Source organism: Lathyrus oleraceus, chromosome 2, assembly GCF_024323335.1.
Source record: "Lathyrus oleraceus cultivar Zhongwan6 chromosome 2, CAAS_Psat_ZW6_1.0, whole genome shotgun sequence".
Classification (NCBI taxonomy): domain Eukaryota; kingdom Viridiplantae; phylum Streptophyta; class Magnoliopsida; order Fabales; family Fabaceae; genus Lathyrus; species Lathyrus oleraceus.
In genome coordinates, this window is record NC_066580.1 from 305,245,819 (window position 1) to 305,261,888 (window position 16,070).

Genomic DNA, 16,070 nt, shown 5'->3' on the forward strand with positions numbered 1-16,070 from the left:
CAAATTCTGTTGCAGGTTGTTTGAATATTTGGTGAAGGTTGTTTAGAGGTGCGATGAGGATTCGAGAGCGAGCTGGAAGATGGGAAGAAGATTGATTTTACAGGGTGATCATACTGATTTTTCTGTTATGGATTGGTTATTATGCAGGTTGTGCTTTTGGAATTTTGATGCTGCGTTCTGCGTTTTCTATGGCTTGGCGTGCGTTTTCAGTGTTGTAAATGCGTTTGGTTTTTTGCGAGCTTGGAACGCCGTCTTGCCCTTTACAGCACGCATTACCCCTCTTTCAATTCATTCTACTGCACATTCTTTTTTGTCTTTTCTGGATACACCTTTTTGGTTAATATTATGTGGATATGTACATGCTTTAACGTGTTGGACTTACTGGGACATAAAAATGGATTAAGGTTTGATTTCAATTGGGATGGGCTATACGGATTTGAATTGTATTGGGCTAAATGAGTTGGTAAAAATGGATAGGGATGAATCATGGTAACAAAGGATAATTGGATAGAAAGTGGACATATGATTGGATATGGAATTTGGATAGTTGTTAAAAAAAAGGTTAAATGGATCTTTGGGTTATTGGATAATTGGTTATAAAAGCGAAATATGGATTTGGTTAATTAGAAATGGACATGGTAATGAATGGGTTCTAAAAAAATAAAATAAAAGTGGATTTAGATTTTGATTAAAGGGATATGGGTCAAACCAAATGGCTACAAATGGTTAATGAACTTGGATAAAAATTGGATAAATGGGCTTAATGAGATTTTGGACTTAACGAAAAGAAAAGAAAAGGGGTCAATGCAACCACGATCAAATTTCCACAACCAAATCAACTTTTCAATAATCAACTAGGATAACCCAATCTCAACTTGAATTTCCAAGATTAATTCGAGAAAAGAACGAAATGATTTCTTCTTCAAGATAAGTATTTGTAATGACAAATGAACTTGCTTCAAGAATAAAATCCAGCTTGACTGTTGAGCTTTGATCATCCAATCTTTGGCCAAACCACTTCAAAATGATCCCTGGATCATATGAACTTGATAAACCAACCCTAGGGCTTTGCTTCTTTGAGAAATGCACTTGCTTGACTGATCTCCTGATCATCTTGACCTAATCTTGTCTGATGACTTGCACTTGGGCAAAGAACAATGCAATGTTATGCAATGGACTATGTTATGTTAATGACCTAATATGAAATGAATGTACAAAATGATGGGTGCAAATTTGAGGTGCTACACCTATGAGTGAGGAGTAAGGAGGATACCAAGATGTGATCCCAATGCCAATGCATATGATGAGATAACATGAGGGATCTTAGGGTCAAAATTAGGGTCTTACAGTTTCCCCTACATCAACCAACTTAGGTCATTTGACATGTAGATGAAGTCTTGTTTACACATATTAACTTGTTGATTTCATCTGATTCATGCTATTACTTTTGCTTATACTAACCCACTAATTTTTATGATAACTTACCTATATTGTACATCAACCCTTACTATATTGTTCATATTATATATTGATCTTTATAACTTTCCTAACTTAATCACTCAATCTGAAATTCTGGTATCAGATATAAGATGTCGAAGGTAATGTCACGACACTAATATTTGTTAACACACAATGGATAAAAACTACAAAATGGTAAAGCGAATAACAGAAGCAATTGTTAACCCAGTTCGGTGCAACTCACCTACGTCTGGGGGCTACCAAGCCATGAAGGAAATTCACTAAAATAGAATTAGTTCAAAGACTCTATGTACACTTCAACAAGTTACAGTCTTTCTCACCTAATCTCTACCCGTGCAATTTCTACCTAAGCACTCTTAGATATGAGAACCCACTCACTTCCCTACAATCACACACCAGTGATTTTAAACAACAATCCCTTGTGAAAAGAAAATACTTTTCAATTACACACTCTTGATTTTACTTCACAGTTTCAATCAAGAAGACACACTCTTGATCTTGCTTCACAGCTTTGATCAAGAAGACACACACTCTTGCTTAACAGCTTTAGAGTGACAAATTACAACCACAAATCAGTCCAATTCAATCATCAATGGATGACTTGAATGACCTATAAGTCTCACGACTAAACAGACACAAACCCTAGCTCTCTCTCTATATTTCGCTCAGTATTGGTTGTGTGTTCAAACAGGTTTTCTAAGTCCCTTTTTATAGAAGCATCCAGCTGGGCTTGGACATCTTGAAAACCCTAAATCTTTTTTCCAATCAAATCTTTTTATAACAGCTGGTTAGATCTCCTTGGAGAATAAGTAAATCTGGTTGTAATCCATGATTGAATGCGCCAGCTAATCATATCTTCAGTCATCCAAAGATTTCCATTAATTGTGCAATCACAAAACACCAGACATTCATACTGAATGTTCTGTGTACAGGATGTCATGACATCGGGTCTGACATCCTGGAAAAATCCTGCATAATCCAATAATTCCTTTTATAACTTCCAGCAGGTACAACCATATCAGATGCCATGACCTTGTGTATGTCATCTGAAACAATCCTGCATGAACAAGTCTTTCATTTAAGCTCCAGCAGGTACATCCAATAGCAGAAGCCTTGTCATTGTATGTGGCATTCTGAAACAATCTTGCATGAACATGATCTTGAACTCCAGTAGGTACATAGGATATCTCTTATTAAGACATCATACATAACATCCTTAGAACACTCTTTCTTTTACCAAAATTGTTGCCAACACTTAGAATCAACAAACTCCCCCTTTGGAAAATTTTGGCTAAAAGATATATCTGTCCTTTTTGTTCACAAGGTAAACTATCAGCAGTTAAACAACATAACAGTAGTTTAATCAGCAGCAGGAGCAAAACAATTATTAGTTATGGCTACTAGTAATGCACACATGCACAAGGGTACTTCTCCTCCCCCTAAATTTGTGCAACAGAAACAAAATTACTAGTTATGGATGCAACTAGTAAGACACACAAATGCACAAGGGTACTCCTTCTCCCCCTAAATATGTGCACACAACAAACAGTCTCCATGAACATAACAGCTATTGTAACTCCAGCACTTGTACCAACCAAAATGTCTTTCTGACATTTGCTTTAATATCAACACCTGTGCACCATATCAGACATCCTTTTTGACAGCTGTAAACAGAACAACATTCTGTTTTAGCACTTGTGCACTTCCTTCAATAATAGCTGTCCTTCTGTTCAGCCACATACATATCATAACTTCCATATCAACATCAACACTTCTCCCCATTTTTAGTCAGAATTGACCAAAGGTGACCAATTAGACAAAATAAATGTCAATTAGTCTAGCAGAGAAAGTTAGATCAGATGTTATAACAATAAGCATGTTAAAACATAATATTCAGAAAGTACAAACCATCATTATACACAGTTGTGATAGCTGAGATAATGAACAAATCCAAGGAACTCAACAAGAGCCCTAAATATTACAAAACAAGCATCAATGACGACTACCACACATTACACATTTTCCAAAAAAACAAAAAAACTTCAGCATTCACACAACAGCATCAGAACAGCAACAGCCACAACATTCTTCACAGCACACCTCACACCATCTTCAGTTTTCAACACACAAAGGGGAGGAAACCATCAATCAGAAGAAGAAGTATCACTTTCACCTTCACCTTCACCTTCACCTTCAGAGCCTTCAGAACTGTCACTGGATTGGGCTTTTGCATCTGAATTCTTAGCAGCCTTCTCCAATTCTTCCTTTTCCAGGCTACAAATAAGAACTTCCAAAGCTTCTTTTCTAGCCTTGGCCACCCTTATCCCATTCTCCAATTCCTTGCAGGTATCTTTTAGTTGGTCAATTAAGCTCCCTTGAGATGCAGGTTCCCTTCTGGCAGATGTCATGACAACATCATTGACATGAGTTCCCTCAAACAGCTTATAATGAATGGACAGAGGGGATTTTTTCCTGCTTGGAATGTCACTTGTACTCAGGATGCCTGGTTGTTGGCTCAGGATAATGCCACAAATAAGGGAGGGGAAGGCAATGGGTAACTTCACAGCATTTGTAGAAGCATGTCTAATGGTTTGATCAAATATGAACTTGCCAAAATCATAGTTAACCCTTGTTCCAATTACATGAATGATTCTTCCAAGACTAATGGAGATGGTAGAGACATGATTAGTAGGCACCCAATTAGCTGAACCAATCTTGTGTAAGATGGCATATTTAACAGTGAGCTTCCCGGTTGATAAGTGATTCCTACTAGGCCATTCCTTAACTTGGCCAGTTGTGATAACCCTACAGACCTCATTGTCTGTAGTCTCTAGGTCCACTCCTCCATCAGTTCCTCTTCCTAGGAACTTGTTGATAATACTTGGTGAGAATTTCACACATTTTCCCCTTACAAATACCTTGCAGAACTCCTTGCTGCTCTTTTCATAAATATCCTCAGGGATATTAACAATAAACTCTTTAACCAACCCCTCATAACATTGGGGTAGAGCTACCACAGTCTTCATTAGTCCAGCATTTTTTATCAACTCTATTACTTCCTTTACCTCTACAGCCTCTTTTCCAAGCTCTCTTTCAATAGCTACTCTCCTCTGAATGATAAATTTCCATTTTGCTGCACCATCCTCTAAATGAAAGGAGATATTGTCTAGGTGCACAGCAGCAGCCTTGCTAGGAGACTTCTGAACAGCCTGCCTTTTTGCAGGGGAGATGTCTGGGACATCGTCTTTGACATCTTCCTCAGAGTCAGAGCTATCTATTTCTTTCTTTTTCCTAACCTCAACTTTGCTCCAAGATTTTGAGGGTCCTATACCAGCAGTCTTTTTCACTCTTCCTGTTCTAATTTTAGCCACATTTTTCCCTTTCCTAGTTCTCAGTTTCTCAGCTACACTAGGTTTTACAAGATTAACCAAAGGATCATCCTCTTCTTCAGAGTTTTCTTCCTCTAGATCAATAACCTTCTCCTGAGACATATTCGCTAGTTTCTTGCTAGGTAGGGTTTTACCTAGAGAGCATAGCCCTTCAGCAGCAACTTCCTTTTCTGATCTAGATGAGTCATCATCTTTATCAGCATGAGGTTCCTCCTCAGAAGAGGGGTCCCTTCTGGACAGAGGAGTAGAAACCCCTTTGACTTCATGCCCTTCACTTAGTGACTAGGTTCCTTATGACACGATCAACATAATGCATGTCTTTTGGAAGAGAGGAGTTACCAGAGGTATTACCTTGCTTATCTCCAGCCTTGGAGGAGGTACCTGGGGTGTCGCCTGGTATCATGCAAAGAGGAGTAACGTCCATCATGTCTTCATCTTCAAACTCCATGGAGGGAGTCTTTGCATGGTGAGAGGATTTTAAACTAGATGATGATGGATGTTGAGACATGTTGTAGAACTTTTGAGAAAAGTTTCTTTGCCCTAGTTGAGCTTCTCTGAGAAGTTGAATGGAAATAGAGGTTGCTGTGTTTAGGTAGCGTGTGCTAAGGGAATAGATACTATTTTCAATGCTGGGGAATGATTTGTCATTAATGTGGCTCTTTCTTTTAAAAGGGCAGACACTATTTTTATTTCTTTTATTTTGTTCTTTTAATAGCCATAATTTCACAAGAGTCCAAATCCCTAATTTTCCTCCCTCATATCCAATTTGAATTTCACCCAAATTCCTTGCAACCCTGTCTGCTAGTTCCAGTCCATGCTTTAGACTTCTGAATTTGTCTTCCACGAATTTTCTAATGAAGTGATAATGGCAAAAAGAATACTTTGTCCATCTGTGTTGAGTCTGATTTTTGGACCTAGTTTCAGCATTCAGGTTGTCATAACACAATGTCATGACATCGTGTGTGACACTGTATGCAATCATCAATAGTTTCATCCAACCCAGTTGAGCCCAACTGTTTCCATCTTCTATACCTTTCATATGTGTAGAAGCAGGTGTCATTCCAATCTTCTCCACATTGTTCTTGGCCTTTTTGTTTCTAGATAAACATAAAGTCCCCTATGGCCTAGTCCCAGCAGTTCCATTGATCATATGTCCACCTATTTGATCTAACCTCTCAGTTTTTTGAGCCATCATAACCTTTTCTCCTCTGAGCTTCTGGTTTGACATCTTTGTCTGACATTTCCCATGGACTTGTTTTTCATCACTTTTGAGAGCATCTATACTCATCCAATACTTTAAGGGATAATCCATTTGAGAGCTCCACCTGTAGCAGTTGTCTTTGGTCCTGATTCCTTTCGTAATCACTTCACTATTTTTGTCAAAGATTAGACATTCAGTTTTGGTGAAGTTAACATTCAGACCTTGATCACATAATTGACTTATGCTTATTAGATTTGCAGTCAAGCCCTTGACTAGTAGAACCTTGTCAAGTTTAGGAACTCCAAGACAATCAAGCTTACCTGTTCCCTTGATTTCACCTTTTGCTCCATCTCCAAAGATTACATGGCTTATGGTATGAAGATGCAGATCAGTTAGCAGGTCTTGGTTTCCAGTCATGTGTCTGGAACATCCACTATCAAAGTACCATTCTTCTTTGGCTGAGATTCTGAGGGGAATGTGAGCTATCAGACTAGTAACATTAGTCTTAGGAATCCATATAGGCCTGTGTTGTTTGGGTCTGGATTGATAGTGATTCTAATGATGAGTATGCCTAGGATAACCATACAGTTTATAGAAGAACCGCTTCAGATGACCAAACTTCCCACAGTGATGGCATCTCCATCTCTGGTGTTTCCCTTTCTGATGTTTTCTCCTCTGATGTTGGAACATATGATGTGACATCACAGGTTTACTTTTATTATGGATGCATTTAGGTTTGGCTTGAGATTTGGCACCAGTGTAACTGCTCTCAGGTTTAGAGTCATTATACCCAATTCCAGATTTGTCTCCTATTACTTGTCCAGTTTGGAGAATCTTGTCTAAGGAGTCAGATCCATTGCTTAACATCCTTACATACTTGGTCATCTCTTCTAGTTTGGAATTTAGAAACATGACTTCAGTTTTATACTTAGAGATGGTTTTCACATGGTTTGCCTTCTCTCTTTCCAACTGTGCTATCTTCTGACTTTTAGCTTGTGGATTTTCAACTAGCTTGGCATTCAGACCCACTGCTTCTGTTTGTAACTTGGAGATGGTTTCCAAGTATCCTACCTTCTCATTCTCAAGTTGAGTTATTTCTTTCTTCTGGTTTAAAACCTGTTTGCTCAGCTCTACACTTTTATGACACAACTCTCTGTAGGTAGAGGCTAATTATTCAAAGGTTACTTCACCATCACTTGAGTCTTCATCAGATCCCCATCTTCCTGTCAAAGCAGTCACAAGATTTGCAGCCTCCTCTGTATCACTCTCATCTGACCAGGTGGCAGCAAGACTCATTTTCTACTTCTTGAGGTAGGTTCCACATTCAGTTCTAATGTGTCCATACCCATCACATTCATAACACTTTACTTCTTTTCCTTCTTTGGGCTTCTCCTCTGACCTTACTCTTCTTCTATTGCTGATGTCAGGTGAGATGTTCTTGACATTTGCCTTGGATCTTACATCCATTTTCTTTAACAAGCTGTTGAACTGTCTCCCCAACATTGCAACTTCATTGGCCCACTCTTCATCCACATCTTGATTGTTTTCCTCTTCTGTGTTAGATATGAAGGCAATGCTTTTGGTTTTCATTTCAGTTCCATCATTCAATCCCATCTCAAAGGTTTGGAGGGAACCAATTAGCTCATTTACCCTCATGTTGGAAATCTCTTGAGACTCTTCTATGGCAGTCACCTTCATTGCATATCTCTTAGGAAGTGACCTGAGTATTTTCCTTACCAGTTTTTCATTTGTCATCTTCTCTCCTAGGGCTCTTGAAGCATTAGCAATTTCAAGGATACTCATGTGAAGTTCATGAATGTTTTCATCTTCTTTCATCCTTAAGTTTTCAAACTTGGAGGTGAGCAGCTGAAGTCTAGACATCTTTTCCCTAGAGGTGCCTTCATGAGTGGTCTTCAGAATGTCCCAAGCATCTTTGTCCACTTTGCAGTTGTTTACCAGCCTAAAAATAATCTTGTCTACCCCATTGAATATTGCATTCAATGCTTTAGAGTTTCCAAGAGCAAGATCATCCTCTTCCTTGGACCATTGTTCTTCAGGCTTCTTCTCAGTAGTGGCTTCTCCTTCTTTAGTAATGATAGGATGCACCCAACCTGTTAGCACAACTTTCCAAGCCTTATTATCAAGGGATTTCAGAAACGCTACCATTCGAGGTTTTCAATAGTCATAGTTAGAACCATCCAAAATTGGTGGCCTATGAACAGATCCTTCATCTCTCTCCATTGTACCAGAAAGTATTGCCCCTAGATCACACCCAGAACCAGAGCAGGATGCCTGCTCTGATACCAATTAAAATTCTGGTATCAGATATAAGATGTCGAAGGTAATGTCACAACACTAATATCTGTTAACACACAATGGATAAAAACTACATAATGGTAAAGCGAATAACACAAGCAATTGTTAACCCAGTTCGGTGCAACTCACCTACATCTGGGGGCTACCAAGCCAGGAAGGAAATTCACTAAAATAGAATTAGTTCAAAGACTCTCCGTACACTTCAACAAGTTACAGTCTTTCTCACCTAATCTCTACCCGTGCAATTTTTACCTAGGCACTCTTAGATATGAGAACCCACTCACTTCCCTACAATCACACACCAGTGATTTTAAACAACAATCCCTTGTGAAAAGAAAATACTTTTCAATTACACACTCTTGATTTTACTTCACAGTTTCAATCAAGAAGACACACTCTTGATCTTGCTTCACAGCTTTGATCAAGAAGACACACACTCTTGCTTAACAACTTTAGAGTGACAAATTACAACCACAAATCAGTCCAATTCAATCATCAATGGATGACTTGAATGACCTACAAGTCTCACGACTAAACAGACACAAACCCTAGCTCTCTCTCTATATATTTCGCTCAGTATTGGTTGTGTGTTCAAACAGGTTTTCTAAGTCCCTTTTTATAGAAGCATCCAGCTGGGCTTGGACATCTTGAAAACCCTAAATCTATTTTCCAATCAAATCTTTTTATAAAAGTTGGTTAGATCTCCTTGGAAAATAAGTAAATCTGGTTGTAATCCATGATTGAATGCGCCAGCTAATCATATCTTCAATCATCCAAAGATTACCATTAATTGTGCAATCACAAAACACCAGACATTCATACTGAATGTTCTGTGTACAGGATGTCATGACACCGGGTCTGACATCCTGGAAAAATCCTGCATAATCCAATAATTCCTTTTATAAATTCCAGCAGGTTTAGCCATATCAGATGCCATGACCTTGTGTATGTCATCTAAAACAATCCTGCATGAACAAGTCTTTCATTTAAGCTCCAGCAGGTACATCCAATATCAGAAGCCTTGTCATTGTATGTGGCATTCTGAAACAATCCTGCATGAACATGTTCTTGAACTCCAGCAGGTACATAGGATATCTCTTGTTAAGACATCACACATAACATCTTGTGAACACTCTTTGTTTTACCAAAATTGCTGCCAACACTTAGAATCAACACAATTAAAATATTAACTTTTAACCCTTGAGTCGATATAGTCTTCCTTTTGTCAAACTATTCATATATGAACTTGGGGTTTGCATAACTTTCATTGTTTCAAACCTATTGTAATTTGATCATTTGATCACGTTCAATATTTGCATCAGTGATAAGTTATCTCCTGATGCGCTATATTTTGAATCTTTTGACCTAAGGATAGATAATCCTCAAGTGTTGGACTTGTAAATAATGCTAACCACACTTAACTTTACTAACTTTGATCACCACTAACCATTGTTATTATCATTGTTATTTTGTTATTTACTTTTATGTTGTTACTTTGTAATTTACATTCAAGTACTCATCATCATCATATTCATTATATAAACTCATCATGCATATTTATTATTGTCATTTATCTTATTGTCATCATACAATTAAAAACAACCAAAACATGATAAAATGATAAGACCAAAAATATTCACTCCATTCTTAACCAACTTGGACTTAGAGTATTTCATCTAGAATATTTGCTTGGAGGCCTTTTCCATACCTTTGTGATACTCTATTAACTTTGGGTTTCATTTGTAACTTACATACCGGTTGTAAGAATGGCATCATGGCACCACCCTTAGGGGGGACATGTTTGTAAGACCATTATCCTTTTTTTAGCTTAAGTCACTTTTGCATACACAAGGCTTTTTATGTAGGGTGGAGGTAGTACATATGGTTGATTCTCTTGGTTATCATTCACTACCTCCTTATCTTTAATATCTTTCTTTCTTTGTTTTTTAGGTTCTATGGGTTCCTCTTTTTGTTCTTTTGGGGTAGTCACAACATTTTTTTTGGTGGTTCTGAAATTTTAGGCCCATCATATTGAATTCCACTTCGTAGAGAAATGGCGTTAGCATGGCCTTTAGGGTTAGGTTGAGGTTGTCTAGGGAATAATCCTTCTGGTGTAGCCTGAGCAGCTTGTTGTTGTGCTACTTAAGAGATTTGGGTTTCTAGCATCTTGTTGTGGGTTACCACAAAGTCAACCTTGTTTCCTAATTGTGAAATCAACTCATTAATATGGACGTTTTGGTTCATGAACTCTTTATTCTATCGAGTTTGAGTCGTGATAAAATCTTCCATGATTTTCTCAAGGTTTGACTTTTGAGGGGTAGTTTGTATAGGTTGTGTTAGTCTTTGGGCTTGGAAACCTGCTAGTCTTTGAGGAATAGAATTTTGGGGAAAAGCAGAGTTATTGTTCTTGTAAGAGAAGTTTGGGTGATTCCTCCATCCAGGGTTATAAGTGTTCGAATAGGGGTTTCCTTGGGAATAGTTCGCCTGGTCTGGGTTTGTTTCAGCTAGTAGACTGCATTCGGCAGTCACATGTCCTGGTGTCCCACAGATTTCGCATCTGGGTTGCACTGCAGCTACGGTAGTTGTAGGATTTATGACTAAGCTTTTGACTTTCTGGGTTAGGGCGTCCATTTTTGCATATGGTCAAGACTACTAACCTCGTATATACCTCCTTTAGTCTCTTTCTTCATTACTTGTATATGCTCGGTACCCCATTGGTAATGGTTTTACTGGATGTCATAGACAAAAGAAGTCTGGTAATTATCATTTTAATGACAAGGTTAAAGGTGTCATGGTAATATATACCCTTGGTTGATTGGACCTTTTTGAAAATAGGTTTTCCTTTTGTATTTTTATGATTCTATTAGCTAAAATTAATTGTTTGAAAATCCACTTACAACCTATGGCATTTTTATTAGGGGAAGACGAGTTAAGTCCCATGTTTTATTATTAACTAGGGGCTAAAGCTCATTATTAATGGCTCACTTCCAATTGGATCAATAATGATAGATGAATAAGAGGTGGGTTCAATAGTAGAGGATAACTTAAGGTTAAAGGTTATGTCATTATTATATAAGTTAGAGTAAGATATGAAACCAGAAAAGGGTGAGGAATATTACTTTTATGAGTGGAGGAGGAGGGAGAGAAAGTTCCTTGAATCATTGAACAATGATTATCTTGAAGATATTTAAAAGGGTTAAATATTGTAGTTTATTTTTCTAGTAAGAGGGATATGTGGGTTGTTTATGGTATGTGGAATGAGATTAGGGTTTATGGGTAAAGGTGAAGAATGGAGAGATGGTTGTGGGAATAGTGTTTACCATGAAAATTGGTAAGCAACCGTTGATCTTCCAAATTACTTTATTTAGTTACTCACAGGATCGATCAGATTGATCCTAGGACATGTGCTAACTATTTTTAAGGGTTAATTCTAATGAACATAAACACTTCGACGGTGTTCATGCCAATAGTAATTCATTAAAGGATTTGATAAAAATATAAAATGAAAGAAGGAAAAAAGGAATGTTGTAAGTCGAAAGTAAATGACAATAAAGATAAACTTCTGGGTAAAAACACAATTCGGGAAATAAAGAATTGATTAAATTACTTCAAGTAAAGGACAATGGTGTAACCTCAAACGTACATTTATCAATTTAATCTTTCTCTACACACAGATACTTTGGTAAAATTGACAGGCTTTGTACACACTCTGATCCTAACACTAAGACCTCTTATTTATACTAGTCGATGTAACTGTGTCCAGCGGCCTTTCCACCAAATCGAGACAAGTGGCGCTTTGCATGTATGGAACCATCCACTATGCTCCAAGCGTATTTTCAACAGTTTTAGATAAGAATAAAATTTCCCTCCTTTATTTGAATTTAAATCCCTCGTCGAAGCACAATTGGTGACGTTTCTGTCAAAAACACTTTAAACTACTAAAAATATTTCTAAGTCCACGCAGCACCTTTACCCTCACACCAAGGCATCTTCGACTAGAACTTCCAATGCATAGTTTTGTCGAAACATCTTCATAGGAAACTTTATTCTCTTAATTTATATGGGCGTCGAAATTGGGAGCTAACAAATAGATAGTTGGATTGTCTATGTAATTTATGGATAAATCAATGGTTAGGTGAAAGATAGGTTTAGGAGTGATGGTGCTCACTAGTTTGGTGGTGGAATAAGGAAAGACAGGAATGGTGTCTTTTGTAAAGGTAGAAAAGAATGTGTCCTTTAGCACTGTGTTTATTACCTTAGTAAACACACTTTCGAAAGAGAGGGTCAAGTTTGGTCTTATGTCTTTTAGAACTAGTGGCATAAACTAAAAAACCAAAAATTTTAAGATCAGTGTGATCATGATTTTGATGAAAAACTACAATAAAAGGTGTCTTATATTACGTTAATTTAGAAGGAAGTCTATTGATTGAAAACACATTATGGGAAAGGGCATGAGCCCGAAATATTTTTGGCATATGAGGTTAGAATTCCTCGGGGTATGGTTTGTTTATTAGCACACCACTAGCGGCAGCATCGATAGTCGTCTTAGTGTTATATAGAAGTTCGTTGTAAAAGGTGTGGATGATTAGCCATTGTTATAATCCATGATGTGGACAAGCTCTTAATAGCTCTTTGTACTTTTCCCAGGTGTCAAAGAGGGACTCACCATCCTGTTGAGTAAATCTGGTAATTTGGTTATGTAGGACGACAATCTTACTTGGTGGAAAGTATCTAGCAAGGAATACTAAAAGGTATCCCAGAGTCATTGACTCAAATGAAAATAACATGTCGTAGCGAATTCTCACAGGACAAAAGTACTTCCAAGTGAATCTAGTCTGGGTGTGGTTTTTACACCAATTTGACATTAATATTGTTATTTTACATGGCAACCTAAAAGAAGTTTATATGAAAATACCTCACCATCTAAAAGTTTCTAAAAAAAACTTATTTATGAGATTAGTGGATTAATTTATGGTCTCAAACAAGCTACTACGCAATGAAATCATAAATTAACTCATACCCTTATTGAAGTAGGTTCCATACACTCCAATTCACACTAGTCCTTAGTCACTGAGACTTTTTTAGGGGAGTGAATTTCTAAAACAAATACATAAATATTTAACATTTTTGGAAATTGGGCTTTTGTATATAATGATAAATGAATGTTTATCATTAGTATATTTTCTATTTTTAGAATATTATAAAAACATAAATTATATTTGAAGAATTTATACATGTAATCAGAAACCTCTTTCGATACAAATTTTGAGTTACTCGAATTAGGGAATTTGTGTTATGAATAGAAATAAACCCTTCAAAATCCTCTGAACCAAAATCTTTCAAGACTTTTCACTTTATCCTGCCCTTTTTTTAAAGCCTTCCCCTCCTTTCCCCTCCAAACTCCCAAACAAAGCCTAAGAAAACTAACACCTATTTAACTATACCATTTTAGTTTATGTTGGTGACTTATGTATTACAGGTAACAACCTTTATGAGATGAATCACATCAAATCTATTATGGATACAACTTTTAGCAAAAAAGATCTAGGTAATCTCAAGTACATCTTAGGTTTTGAAGTTTTTAGATCTTGTCATGGGATATATCTTTCACAATGCAAGTATAGCCTACAGTTTTTATAAGAAGCAAGCCTCATTACATTTAAACATGCCTCCACACCCATGGATCCTAGTCACAACTTAAAATGTGACAATATGCTCAACCACATGATTATGCTTTTACTTGGAATGCTCACTCATCTCTTGGAAAAGCAAGAAATAACATGTTGTATCTCACTCTTCCTCTAAAGCAAAATACAAAGTATTGTGTTTGGTCATTATGAGGAGAATTTACATTAGGTCAAGAGCAACACACAAGTGAGAGAGAGACCACATATTCACCAAAAACCTTAAGGTGATAGGTGTATGGGTCCTCTAACTTATAAATTGATCAACCTCTACTTTTCTAAGCAATGTGGGACTTTCAACTCACACTTGTACACAATAATCTCCCCCCCCCCCCCCAAGTGTGAGTCCATTCATTATATTGCTCTTCAAGCGGAAGCTCTTTCATCCATATACACTTATACCATCATTGCGGATACTACAACGGAACATACCGCCTAACCACCACATTGTCAGGAAAACTTTCGATACAAGGAGTCGGTTCCTTTATTGAACCATCGACTCTGATTAAACAGTGGGGTAATCATGAGGAGCATCCACATTGGGTCAAGAGCAACACAAAAGTGAGAGAGACACTAAGATTCTGATAAAGGGAGGAAGGAAGAGTCACAAAAAATTACGATCAAGCAAAAAAGGAAGAGTAACAAAAAAATTTGATTAAGGGAGGAAGAAGAAAAAAAGATTATACAATAATAATTTTACAAATGTGGCTAATAAATATAATTATAATGATAATTTTGAAGATGAATTTGTTAGGTTTGGACTCCCTTCCTATGTGGAGAAAGGCCTAAATATTATTAGTCCATTTGTCTCACTTATTTAAATAGAGAGGAACAACTTAGGATTGATAGAGATAAAGACAAAATAAGGATCCAAAAGAGAGAAAAGAGGATAGAAACATATTCCTATTTATTCTGAAATCACTCACTAAATCGACGATCTGTGATTCGTTAATCGTCAGGTCAAGCTCAAATTTGGAGGGCATGTTTCAAAAACCTGTATATAACTTTTGACTATTCATAATTTTAAAACAAAGTCTAAGGTGAGAGATACCTGCTTCGCACTGAAGGTGCAGATTTGAGAAGTTTTTTAGCTTTTTGATTCTTATTTGTAAGCTAATTTTCTTTGTGATTTGTGGTTATTAGCACTAGGTTATGAATCACTTTAAGACTCTCTTGTACCCTTAATTTATTAAACTAGGGTTATTTCTTTGGTCTAGACGACTCATTTGCCTAATCATTATTCGGACGAGGCATTTTACACGACAATGCATGTTCTTAATCTCACTTCTACTGTTTCTTTGAACAGTGAAGTTCCAAAAAAAATGGTTTTGAAAGAGAATGTCAAGTATGATCATTTGTGAGTCTTTGGTTGTAAGGCTTTTGTGCATATTCCAAAGGATGAAAAATCCAAGTTGGATGCAAAGTCAAAACAATGTATCTTCATCGGTTATGGGAAAGATGAGTTTGGTTACGGGTTGTATGATCCTGTAGGGAAGAAGCTTATTCAAAGTCGTGATGTGGTATTTATGGAAAAGCAAAATATTGAAGACATTGATAAGGTAGAGAAGGTTACACCCAAGAAAGATATCAGTTTGTATAATGTTGATCCAGTTTGGTTACCTAATCATAATCTGGATATTATTGGCGGTGATGATCACAATGGTGAGCCATATGATTATGTTGATCATCATCAACTTGGATATGAGGTAAGTAGTCCAAATAATGATGGTGAAGGGGAGAGCAATATGTCATAGGATGAGAATTTTTGTGAAGCTCTAGAATCATCTCAAGTTCAACTTAAGAGGTCTAACAGGAAGAGACAAACTTATATAAGGTGTAATTCTGATGAGTACGTGACCTTTACTAATGAGGGTGAACCTGAGTGTTTTCAAGAGTCCATGGAAAGTTATGAAAATAAAAAATGGTTAAATGCAATGAATGATGAGATGAAATCATTGCATGATAATCACACTTATGATTTAGTGAAGTTGCCTAAAGGCA

At 36.9% G+C, this 16,070-nt stretch overlaps 1 non-coding gene across 1 annotated transcript; it reads left to right on the forward strand.

Annotated features, from left to right (window-relative positions):
* Positions 1 to 12,984: 12,984 nt before the first annotated feature.
* On the forward strand, positions 12,985 to 13,091 carry LOC127124670 (small nucleolar RNA R71). The gene has a single exon (XR_007804133.1). It is a non-coding gene; the product is annotated as a small nucleolar RNA R71 (small nucleolar RNA).
* The last annotated feature ends 2,979 nt before the right edge of the window (positions 13,092 to 16,070 follow it).